At 42.0% G+C, this 12,358-nt stretch overlaps 1 protein-coding gene and 1 pseudogene across 1 annotated transcript in view; one reads left to right on the top strand and one right to left on the bottom strand.

Annotated features, from left to right (window-relative positions):
- Window positions 1–12,358, bottom strand: part of BBS9 (Bardet-Biedl syndrome 9) — a 396,362-nt gene that overhangs the window by 75,240 nt on the left and 308,764 nt on the right. The window lies entirely within an intron of this gene.
- LOC111741268 lies at window positions 4,561–4,679 on the top strand (annotated as a pseudogene).

Below are 12,358 nucleotides of genomic sequence, written 5' to 3'. Positions count from 1 at the left end.
TAGTGTATGATGATCCATTTGGTGGTATTTCATGGGCTATTGACGCTGGCCCAAAGGGCTTTTTAAAACATCATCATTCAAACAAGTGGACTCTACAACTGTATGTCTCCCAAATTCCATGTGGGGCGTAGGGCTGCAGGGGAACAGCCCTCGGGGTATCTGGGAGGCACTGGGAAACAGATGTAGGTTAGGAAAGGACAAAGCAACTGAAGGTCCTGGCTTGACAATGCTGGGCAGACCGGGATTCTTTGCCACTCGGTTGAGGGCTTTCCGGAGTTATAAAGGCAGATTCGGCTCTCCAGGGAGCCCTGGGGGTCTGGACCAGGTCGGCAGTACAATACAATGAAGTGCCTTGCTTACTGTGTGCCTAGTACTGTGTTGCTTTCCATTTGCATTGAAAAGAAGTATGTGATATTTTATAGCCCGTGAGGATCTTATAATCTCTTGGATAGAAAACATACATGTACGATCAATTAGTGGAAAGAAACATTACTGTAATGATGTCCTAATTGTGCAGAAGAGAAAGTAAGTGCGAAAGAAGTTAGCAAAGGGATAGATTATTATGGGCCAGAGTTAATATCCCTGGGGCCTTCTTGACTCAAATGAGGCTTGGAACTCATCTCTTCCCCATTACTTCAAGAAGTCCCCTCGAAGACAGAGAGAGAGGCCACTTTTCTTAAACCAAAACACCTGGAATCATCTGTTTCCCCCACTCTCACCATGGTTGCAACTGACTCCTGTCAAAGTCTCAGTTTATACCTTTTTCTTCCTGAGAATGTTACCAATTAAGCCTCATTGTGGGGGTCATCATATTATGGTACAGATGCTTATTGTCAATAAATCCAAATTATACAAAGATCAAGGTCATAAACACTTCCCAAGGGCCAGGTATGTGTATGAATTTGCAGGAAGCACTCTGGGGAATTCAATGGCGACAGATCTCATCTCCATGTTCAAAGACTTTATAATGGAGGAAGGAAAACAGGTCAAGGGGGCCAATGCTGACAATGTAGGGAAGACGTATAGACTCTAAAGGAGAATGCTATTAATATTTATTTTTATCGCTCAACCAATAGTCTTTTATGACCAGGCACCACTGGCTGGCCTAGGGCCCCAGAGGTGGATCAGCGTTGGTCCTTGCCCTCTGGAGTATTATTATTATTAATAATAATCCGCCCAATGACTGGAGCGTAGACTGCAGGCCAGGCTTTCTGCTCTGTGCCATCAGGTATCAGTGCCTTCAGTCGTCACCCCCACTGCGACTTAGTCGGCATGATCTCTATTTTACAAATGACATCTCTGAAGCCCAGCAGATGAAAGGCATTTGCTCAGTACTGTACACAGGGTGTGCAAACTGTGCTTAGAAGGGTTCCTTGCCTGGTTTAATGCCCTGGTATGTCTGTCTTGAAATTCTTAATATTTCTATTTTTGAACTTGTTTTTTGTAAGTAAAGTCAGCAGGATAATGGAGCACGCCAGGAGCCGAGGAGAACTGCTCAGTAACTCCTAGGAGTTAAAGGCTCTTACATTTGCATTTAAAACTGGCATTGTATAAGATTAATGGTCAAATTCATACTAACGATTTAAAATTTTAATTTTTCCTTACTTGGAATGACATTAAATAGAAAATAAAAAATGTCATTGGAAGGTGCGAGGGACCACTGAAGAAAGGAAAAGCTTTATATTTTAATAGCTGTTTTAACAGCAGTTTCTTCCTGTCTTTTAACAAGGGCCCTGCGTTTCCATTTTGCACTGGGACTGCAAATTAAGTAGTCAGCTTGACCATCGCCTGGTACACGAGTGCTCAGGATGCAGACCGTGGAGTCTCCCACTCCGAAGCATGAGACCTGAAGCACCTTACAGGGAGGGGCCTCACAACACCCCGAGGGCAGAGAAGCTGCGAGAGGAAAAGTTGAAGGAAGAACAGCGGTTGGGGGGCGTGGGCCCCGCCAGCTCCTGCGGGCTCAGGGGAAAGAACCGATTGCTCAGTTCAGGGGAATTTTGTGAGCCAGAGCCAGCTGTTAAAAACGGCTATTACAAAAAAAAAAAAAAGACCAAATTACATAAACTTAAAATTAAATAAATTACATTAAAACAAAGGTCATAAATGTGCAAAGCTCATTACCTCCTAATCATTTTGCTATGAGCCAGGCCCTCGGGGTTTTATATGCGTGTTGCCCCTGCGTGTGGGAAGCACAGCCGTGTGGGCTCCTGCACATCTCATCCCATCTCTGCAACCCTACGCTGCGCTCTGCGACCTCACGCTGGTAGCTTGAGATCGGCCATGGGGGAAGTATTTACAACGTGGAGGTCGACAAACGTTCCACAGCCAGGCTTCCCACCACGCACTCCTCCCCAGAGAGCCTGTTGTTAAATGTCTGCCAGCGCGCCGCTGAGAAGCAGTACCTGACATCTGTCCTCAAGAAGAGATGCTGGAGAAGGATGCTTTAAAAGTGAAGGCAACAACCTGAACACATGCCCGAAAGCAGAAAAGCAGAGGCTGCTTGTTCAGGGACGAGCAAATGTTCCAGTCTGGGAAAAGCACTTAATGAGACAGAAAAGGTAAACTGGGCGACTGCTGTAGAAGAACCAGAACGTCAAGGTGAAGTACACGCACTCAGCTGTAGGTGCTGGGGAGCCACGGAGTATTCTAAGCGTGGGCATTACCTGATGGAGGTGACAGGCTAAGCAGCTGTGGGATGACAGTAAACGTTTGGGGCATTTGCTGGGCTCCTCACTATCAAGGGGAAACTTTTACTAACTGTAACAGCACGTCAGTTCGTGGACCCACCCAACCTGCTACACGCAGCTGTGGCGATAGAATGACTTCTCAGCCCCGGCCACAGGGTCTTTGCTGAGCGGGTCCCAAAATACACCGACCCGTGAGAAGCACCGTTTCTCTAAGTCTCAGTCTCACTGGATATATTCCTGTGCCACTGTGGAAAGAGTCTGCTGTCCCCAAATGGTCTCAGAAATGAAAAAAGAAAAGGGATAAACAATTCCTTATGTAAACTACCCCCAAGAAAAATCTTCCTGACCTACTGGCCAGCATGAAATACTAAACAGATCTCCATGTTCTCAATTTAGTTTTACACGTAACGGCCAAGTTTACTTTGTTCTCCACCAGAGCCAAATGAATTTAGCAGAATTAATATAAAAAGGGCTGGAAAAACTGGACCTATCGAGATTCAGATCTGACTAGGCCTAGAAGATTCCGCAGCTCACCTGGACCTGAGAAAATGAGGCCCACCAGCTGTAGGACTTAAATTGGAGGGAGTGATCTTGCAGTGCTCCTCGCTGGCCGTGGAAGCTGTGTGTTCCCCGGTGTGCAACAGAATACAGAACGGGAGGGGCTTCAGAAACAACAAATGCTAACGATTCCAAACACAGCGTATTGATGGCCTTTGTTTTGCTTTTTCAAATTGAAGGTTTCCAAATAAAATGGAGACCCCAAAGGACATCTTCGTCCAACTGCCATATCAGTTGATGCCAAAGTAATGAGGCAGAGGCCCAGGGAGCTGCTTGCAGGAAAACGGTCAACTCATAAAGTGAGTGTGAAATTAATCCCAAATACTTCCAGCTGCCAACATAGGCTCTAAAATTGGTTACAGGAAAGCAGCAGCAGCAGCAACAACAGAGCAGACATGAATCATACTATATGAACACGGACATGTCCAATTTCTTCGCCTAAACGTACGACTGAAGCTGCCTCCAGATCTTGCGTAGCACACAGAATCCCACTGCGCTGTAATATGGCTGTCATCTCCTGAGCCCGACTGTGAGACAGGCACTGTGCTAGTGCTGCTGTACCCAGATTATTGTTCAAGTCTCACGACTACCCTCTTAGGTAGGAATTGTTGATCCCCGTGACCCCAACTTTCTGATGAGAAAACCAAAACTTACAGCTCTGATGCGCACATAGACGGGATGAAAACATTGTCCATTGTCATGCACTAGGGTGGAGAAGGGCCAGATTCCTGTCCTATCTTCTGGTTCCCCATGGAGAGTCCTTTCTTCTGCAGTGATACATGAATGTACACAGCTGGCCCTAAAATAATTTAATGGGTTTTTATCTTGATAATCAAACTAAGATACTAAGGGAAAACACTAATATATTACATCCATCACAGGCATAGATGCTTAAGTTAAGTTTTCCCATTGTTGGAGCGTTTAATATAAGGTCAACTCAAGTTGAAATTTCCAGGTTGGTTTCTGCCGAATTACAGTATAAAGTAAATTAGCTCATAATTTGTAAAGGATGGGAAGTTAACATTTTTTTTTCTCTTAAGAAGGATAATTTTATTATGCTCCAGATAGCTCAAAATCATGACGACTTTAGAAGATAGCTATTTTCTAGGGCTGCTCCTTTAGTAGAAACTACTTTTTAAAAAGGAATGGTTCGTTTATCTTCTATAAATCCCAGACCGCAATGTTTTCAGTGATCTGAGTAAGTTGTTCTCCAATGATAATTTGTCAGCATTTATTGAGGGCTTTCTAGGAGCCAGGCACTGTGCTAACCTCTCTACAGGGATTATCTCATTTCATTCTCAAAATAATTTCAATCTACAGCCATGCCACCCTGAACGAGCCCGATCCTGTCTGATCTTGGAAGCTAAGCAGGGTCGGGCCTGGTTAGTACTTGGATGGGAGACCACCTAGGAAGACCTGTTGCTGTAGGTGTAAAAAAATAATAATAATGATAACGATTTCATGACGTAGATACCATTACCGTCCCCATTTTAAAAATAAGGAAACAATTACAGAAAGGATCAAGCAGTTATTGAGCAAGCAGCAGAGCTAGGATTCACAGCAAAGCTATCTGATCCAAGAAACATCACCAAGTAACACTGCCTGCATTAATTTTCCGCCTGCGCATCAGTTTCATCATAGGCAATACGTGGAGTAAATTCTATCAGAAACTTCCCAACGGGAGGTGTCAGCTTTGCTGACCTTCCCATGCCCCATTATAAGTGAAGATAGATTTATTTTAATAAAAGGCCGGCATGGATAAATGAGTTTAAAAAATGGAGTTCCTATGATTTAGACAAGTTTGTAAATCCCCTTGGGCAGAATGCTACAGGCTGTACTGGAACAGGCGAGGGCCTGGGAGGCAGGGAGACGGAGCTGCTGGTTCTGGCTTCTCTACCAAGCAGCTTGATGTCAGTGTTAAATTTACTTCCTTTTCTAGGCTCTGGTTTCATCACCTTTAAAATGTAGGAGAGGGAAATATGATCTCTAATATCTAATATAGCTGTAAGCATCAGACTCAAAAACTTTTAAATTGCTTTTGGATGATTTGCTGTTTTGAACTGTCCATGCCACTTCCTCCCCTCTAGTCACACACATACTGGGCTTCTTTTTTAATGTTTGTTGATTCAGAGTGATTTCGTCCATAAAATAGCAATAAGAATATTCTTCTTTGGCTATTTCATAAAATGAGAAGTTAATGAGGAAAAAGAAAAGATGGACAATACCCAGCGTTGGCGAGAATGTGGAGAAATCGGAACCCTCGTACGCTGCTGGTGGGAATGTAACATGGTACCGCTGCTTTGGAAAAGAGTTTGGCGGTTCCTCAAAAAGTTACACGTTGAGTTACCACCATATAACCCAACAATTCCACTTCTGGGTTTATGCCCAAAAGAAATGAAAATACACGTCCACTCAAAAACTCGTTCACAAATGTGAATAGCAGCATTATTTATAATAGCCCAAAAGTAGAAATAAATGTCCATCGACTGATGAATGGAAAAATTAAATGTGGCATACTCGTATAATGGAATATTATTCAGCCATAAAAACAAATGGAATACTTAACATACTACTGTATGGATGAACCTTAAAAACATAAGTTAAAGAAACCAATCACAAAGGACTAAATATTGGATTATTCCAGTTATATGAAATGTCCAGAATAGGCAAATCTATAAACACAGTAAATAGACTGGCAGCTGCTTAGGGCTGGGGGGCGGGGAATGGAAAGTGCCAGTGGCTGTGGGGTTTCTTCTAAGGGGGATGAAAATGTTCTAAATTAAATTGTGCTGATGGCTGCGCAACCCTGTGAATATGCTGAAAATCACTAAATTGTACACTTCAAATGGGTGAATTGTATCTGTGTAAATTATATCTCAATAACACTGTTAAAAATAATGAGAATTAAAATTACCGTGAAAGTATAATTCACGTTAAGATAGATAAATTAACACAAATAAAAGCATCTCTCTTTAAGCAACAATTTTGATATGTTAATGGCTATATCGTATTACCAGTGGGGCTTAACGACATTATAGATGATGGAAAAATCATGCGACTTCGGAGTCAATTAGATCTCAGTATGAATACTGGTAATGCTACTTACTACTTGTACAACCTTTGGTCGGTTACCTTACCATCCTCATACTTAGTTCTCTCACCTATAAAATAATACTCAGTAAAAGCTTATCAACATCCCTCCTATTCAGTTCTATTTTGTCTGGCTCCTGGTTATTAATTCTTAATTCTCCCTACAGTTGAGAGCTCATTTTAACTTAGCAACACTTGGTAAACTCTACTCTTTCTGTTAGAGTAACGACGACATTCAAACAGGAGGCCCCTGCTCCTGGTCCCTAAAGCACACCAGCAACTGCCCTAAGGTGATGCTGATGATTTCGGCGTTTCTTGGCCCTCTCTGTGCAGTCACTGTCACTCCGTGCTCATTCTGTAGCCAAGGTTAACCAAGTTCCAAAGTTAAATGTCATGAGCCCCTGTATCAAATACATTAGGAAATGCTTTGTAAGTGACACGTATTAGATTCCTTTTTTTACACCTTTACAAATTCTATTAAAACACACACAACGCAGGCACACAGCTTTGCCGGGTATGACTTGTCTCTAGAAATCCTCTGAGGCTTGTCAGTCAGGGAGCTAGACATTGTTTAATTTTCTTTTGAACCTTACTGAAAATGCTAGACAACTTGGTGATTTGAATAAAATGTTTAGAAAGTGCACTATGAGAAGGCAGAGGGAAAATAAAACTCATACTCAGTAGAGAAAATTCCAGTGTAAAAAGAGCAATTGATAAGTCCCCAACTTGCCCTCAATTTTCCAGTACCCAGTATGCAGTGGGCATCCCATAAATGCCAGATGAACTGATGAACCTCGAAGTCAGCCCACCCAAAAATCCAGCACAACTAGGAGCCATACTAAACTGCCTCTTAAATCCTAGACACACTCAATCAGGCACTGTCAGGCTCCCAATCTGAATGGAACCCAAGTGATGTCACATGGAAACAACAGACCTACCTCAATATATCTGTCATCTACTTTTTAAAAAATTGTTCCACTTCACCTTTAGCCACAGCTGCCTAACACCAAGCTACAGACAGCTCCAGTGTTGAAACAAATTTACTCCTCACATGGCCACTCTCTGGTTAGCAAGACACACTTCTAGTCTAGGGGAGATCTGCAAGCAGGCAAGAAACAGGGCACACTTCCCACTCGACGACGTTATTTGTGAAGGCGTTTGCTACAGACTCCAACGTGGCAAAGGCCTTGCAATAAGGAAGAAAAAGTTTATTGGGTCTAACCTTTTAATCCAGTTATAATCCAAATTACATACATATAATTATACATAATAACCCAATTATTATCCAAAGGAATTGTTCTTTTACCAATAACAATGAACTAAAGTTCAACATGAAAAGAGAAAGGGTGTGGAGATGATTTAAATGCCAGACCAGCAAGAAGGATTTCATTATCTATGCGCTGAGCCTTTAGTTACATAAAAGAGCACTCTGAGTTTTCACTTCAAAGGCATAACAAAAATCTAATTCTTAACTACTTTTGCCACTATGTTATTTTGTCTAAATAGAATCGGACGGGATTACATTCTATCGCACCTCACATGGAGTAAAAACCTAACGCTCCCCTATAACCCGCAGTTAGCTGAAATGCCTAAACCGAACCCAGGATTAGAAGATTTTTTAACCATGCTACCATTTGGGGGTAGCTATTAAAATAATAGCAAAGTGTACCCACTCAGTAAAAAACTTCAGTCGCACAAGTTATCTGTCTTCACAAAAAGGGACCTGCCAATTGGCTAAGTCACTTGATGCTTTGGGCCACCAAGATATGATCGTTGTGACTCTTAGAAGTCGTGATGGTTTTTCTGGTCTAGGATTACAATTTTCTTTGACACCAACCTACACTTGCAAAATGTCCTGAGAATTCATATAAAACTGAATTTAGAATAACAAATTATTCCTGAAAAATTTCTTTATAAACTCCCTTTTTTTTTTCTTTTTTTAATGTTCTGCCCAGAAGAATATAAAAGGTAGGCAATGCTGAAATATAGACTTTGGCTGGGACTTTTAAAATACATATCATTGATACATAAAAATGTTAAAGAAGAAAGACAATAAATCATTTACAAGTGACATAGAGACAAATTTTGCTATTTCTGCAAAGTTTATTCTCCAACTAGACATGTAACTTAATCAGCTGAAAGGAAACTAACTCCACTGCTTGGCTAATATAATGTTAAAAATACAACTGATCTCAACCCTGATTACTATTTTTACACCCCACAACCCCCATTGACCAAATTTTTACCCCTTTCCATAAAATTATCTACCTATAGCCAAGTGAAACTCCAATTTAAAAATAATAATTAATGGAATCAAGTTGTAAAAAGAAGAATGAATGTTCTCTGGGCCACGGTTACTCACTGAACAGATCGCTGTTCAAGCCGAAATCTATAGTTGGCAATGTCAGAACTCGTTTTATACAAACCTTGGAGAATGCCACAGTTATCGCTGTCCAAAAACCACCACCACGAGGTCTGATCTGAATGGTTTCTAAGTTTAGAACGTTTCAGGCCACATGCCTACATGCAGACATGTCAGTGATTATGCAGCCACCCACACGACCTGGAGTGCCATCTCTAGTGAAGGGAAATCATGGAGAGACGGGCAGCTGGTGGGTGTTCTAAGAGCATTCCTTTAGCTAAGGCGGCCAGTGCTAAGACGCATTATGACACATGATCGGTGAAGGATGCTGAGGACCCACCCAAAAGGGCAAGAAGAGATACTGGAGCCCCCAACAGAGCTGATGATGCTACTGATCACTTCCTCTGCTCCGGAGTTTAAGAGGTAAATGTGACCTTTTCACAATAAACAGAAACTGTTGCTTTTTTTCTTTCTATAGATCTTGTTCAGAGTCTATTTCTCTTGAACATCTGTGGTTTTTATCTATTTTTGCTCTTTTAGGTGAAACACAGTTGTATCAGTACTACCTGGCAGTACTTAGGCGAGAACATACACCGGCTCACGTGGCTCAGACCACTTGGGGGTGACACAAAAGCAATGTGGAGTGAAACGAGGGTAAACCGGGGGGATTTCTGTAATCATGGGCTGTTGGGACATTATAACTGGAAGTGGCCTCGCTTAAGGTATGTCGTGCCTGATTCCCACTGTGCTGCAGACTCCTCTGGGCCAGAGTTTTACTGTTTCTGTAACCCTTCCACAGTCTCTGGCTCACAGCAGGCATTCGGTGCATGTCTGTTATACTGAAGTCAATTAAAAAGCCTGATAACTAACTCAGTAGCACAAGAGTGTCCACTGAGACGGCAATTTATAAAAGCACTGCCTGGGCAACACAAGTCCATCCTTACATTCCAGGTGAGCAAGACCAAGGCCTATCATTTTTGAAAAGTTTTATAGGCTACGTTATTTATTGGGTCTACCATAGGTAGTAAATAACTAAATTCATGCCTTCCACATGTGTTACATTACAGTGAATTACTAAATACGTTCAAGTCTTTACTGCTAAGTTTACGTGGCAAGTGTTATAAAGGCTGTAATTTAACTTTAAAATACATCATCACAGACAGAGTCATATGACGTGAGCATGTGAGTCACTTTAAGCTGCTCTCTAGGGCAGAGTTGCCCAACCTCCTTGTTAAAGGCATCTGGGGCCAGATGATTCTTTGTTGTGGGGCGCTTGCCATGGAAGTCAGCAGCATCCCTGGACTCCATACACTAAATGTCAACAGCGCCCTTCCCTCAGTCGTGGCAACCAACAGTCTCCAGACGTTGCCAAATGTCTCCTTGGGGACAAAATCACCCTGGTTGAGAGTCACTGCTACAGAGTCCAAGTTCGTGCTCAAACAGCTATCCTTCTCATCCACAACGAAGCTCACAAGCCAGAGGGGACTACCACTTTGGTTATTGGTTTCTCCAGCAACACGGAGACTTTCTAATTACCATAATGAATGTCAGAAATGGATTTTGATTGGTGAGATCAGAGGTTTGATCATCAATATTATGGGTGTTAGAGATTCACTGGCAAAATTAATGGTGTTTAAGATATGTGAATTGGTTGAATATTTGTATATTTAAACTCTTCTCTGCATGAACAGGGAACCTGGGGTATGAGAACCCAGGAAGACACTGAAGAAATATGGTCAAGGCCTAAACCTAAATGATACTGTGTCTCACCTTCGAGGCAAAAGGTTCCTAGCTATCGGATGCCCATTCTGAGGGTAAATGGATCCTGCCTTGGATTATTGTCCAATCTGCCTCAAGTGAATCTTTCCAGAAAGGTGTGTTACTACCTAAAAGACATAAATTTGAGCCTTCACCCAGCCTGCAGTACAGGCTGTCTGAGTTGTTCCGTAATAATGAATGTTTGTTTAATAAATGGCTTCGTGTGGGGCAGAATTTGGCATGAGACTTACTTTCATTATGACCAGCAAGAGAAGTTGTGGGGAAACAGCTCATTCGCACCCATCTCAAGCTCTTCGATGGCTGTCATTACTCACTGAAAGAAGTGAAAAGCCGTGCGTGACCAAACCGGCGAAGGAGGTGCGCAATACCAAGTCTGTGCTAAGCGATGGTGATGCATGTGATTTAAGAGCTGCCTGCAAAAGACTAACAGTCTAGGAAGAAAAGCAAATATATTTTAAAAAACAGCAACAGCTGCTGCTTACTGTGTGTTCACTATGTCCCAGGCACAGGCCTGAGAACTCCATGTATGTTATTCCTGCATCTTTCAACGACCCCTGGAGGTAATTTTTATTTTTGATAAAGAAAACTAGGTTCAGAGAAGTTAAGCAATTTGTTCAAAATCACACAGCAGTGACTACATACCACACTGTATCCTCACACACACACACACACACACACACACACACACACACACCCCTATGCTAGATGATAAGTACTACGCAAATGACTATTGGGTTAATATGAAAAAGTCTTAAAAAAAATGAGGTCCCCCACCAACCTGACTTCCTAGGGATAAAGGGCCCACAGATTCCTCTGTGTGTCCTTCTTTTAAATAAGTCCACATTTGAATGTCTGAATGCCTTTGGTTCAGGAAAACACTCATGAGTCCTGAACGTCACACCTTATCGTCTTCCATCCACACATCTCTATTACCTGCTTGGCCCTGGGGTCATCTGAGTGTGTAACTCCTGCAATAATTATATACTTTTCAAACATAAAACAACTACAACGGGTATGGAAAGTTAGAAACTATCCATAGCACAGATGATTAAATCGCATCTGGGCTCTGGTCCTGCCCCGCCCCTCACTGTAGTTTGACCTCAACAGAGTCCCTTAATCTCTTTAAGCTTCAGTTGTCTCTTCTGTAAAAGAGAGGCATTTGCTGTGAGATCAAATGAGATACAACATAAACGTGTTTGTCACGACAGCTAGCACACAGCACTGAATAAAGTCTACTTAGCGTTTCACTACTGTTCAATGTGCCCTGGCTAAACACCCAACCAAAATTTTTTTTAAACAAAACAAATACAAAAATGATTATATACCTGAAGACAATAACAGCCCTCTCTTTTGCGTCTTCATCTCTAGCTTATACAGTCCCAATAATTTCAACATCCTTCCATGGGATTGATTTTGCAACTAAGTTATATATATCATTTATCAAAGTATAAAAAGCATAATCCCCACACCTTACACTCTCAGAGCATCCTGCTGTCCCCTTCTCTTGTACCCATCACATTTACAGTTACCTGTTAGATACTTTTAAGCTCTATGAAAACTGAGTTTTGTCTTATTTATCATGTCCCACGTACCTGGTACACGGTCTAACACATAGCAGGGATCGACAAATATCCATTTGATTGATCTGAAATAAATCTCACTGGTAAATCCTAGAAGGGTCGCATACTGGCTTAGTACTACCTCAGAAGCTTCTCTCAGAAGTAGAGTTAGTACCTAGAATACCAGTTTGTGGGGCCCAGCGAATAGCACATTTCCCTAATGCACTTTGCTTGGTAGGTATTTATTTCCTGACATGCGTACAAACATTTGAATGTTTTTCAAATCGGGATGTGTCTTACCATCTCTGTGTTTATTTAGC

Source organism: Pteropus vampyrus, unplaced genomic scaffold (assembly GCF_000151845.1).
Source record: "Pteropus vampyrus isolate Shadow unplaced genomic scaffold, Pvam_2.0 Scaffold75, whole genome shotgun sequence".
NCBI lineage: Eukaryota > Metazoa > Chordata > Mammalia > Chiroptera > Pteropodidae > Pteropus > Pteropus vampyrus.
This window is presented reverse-complemented; position numbering and strand designations above follow the sequence as displayed.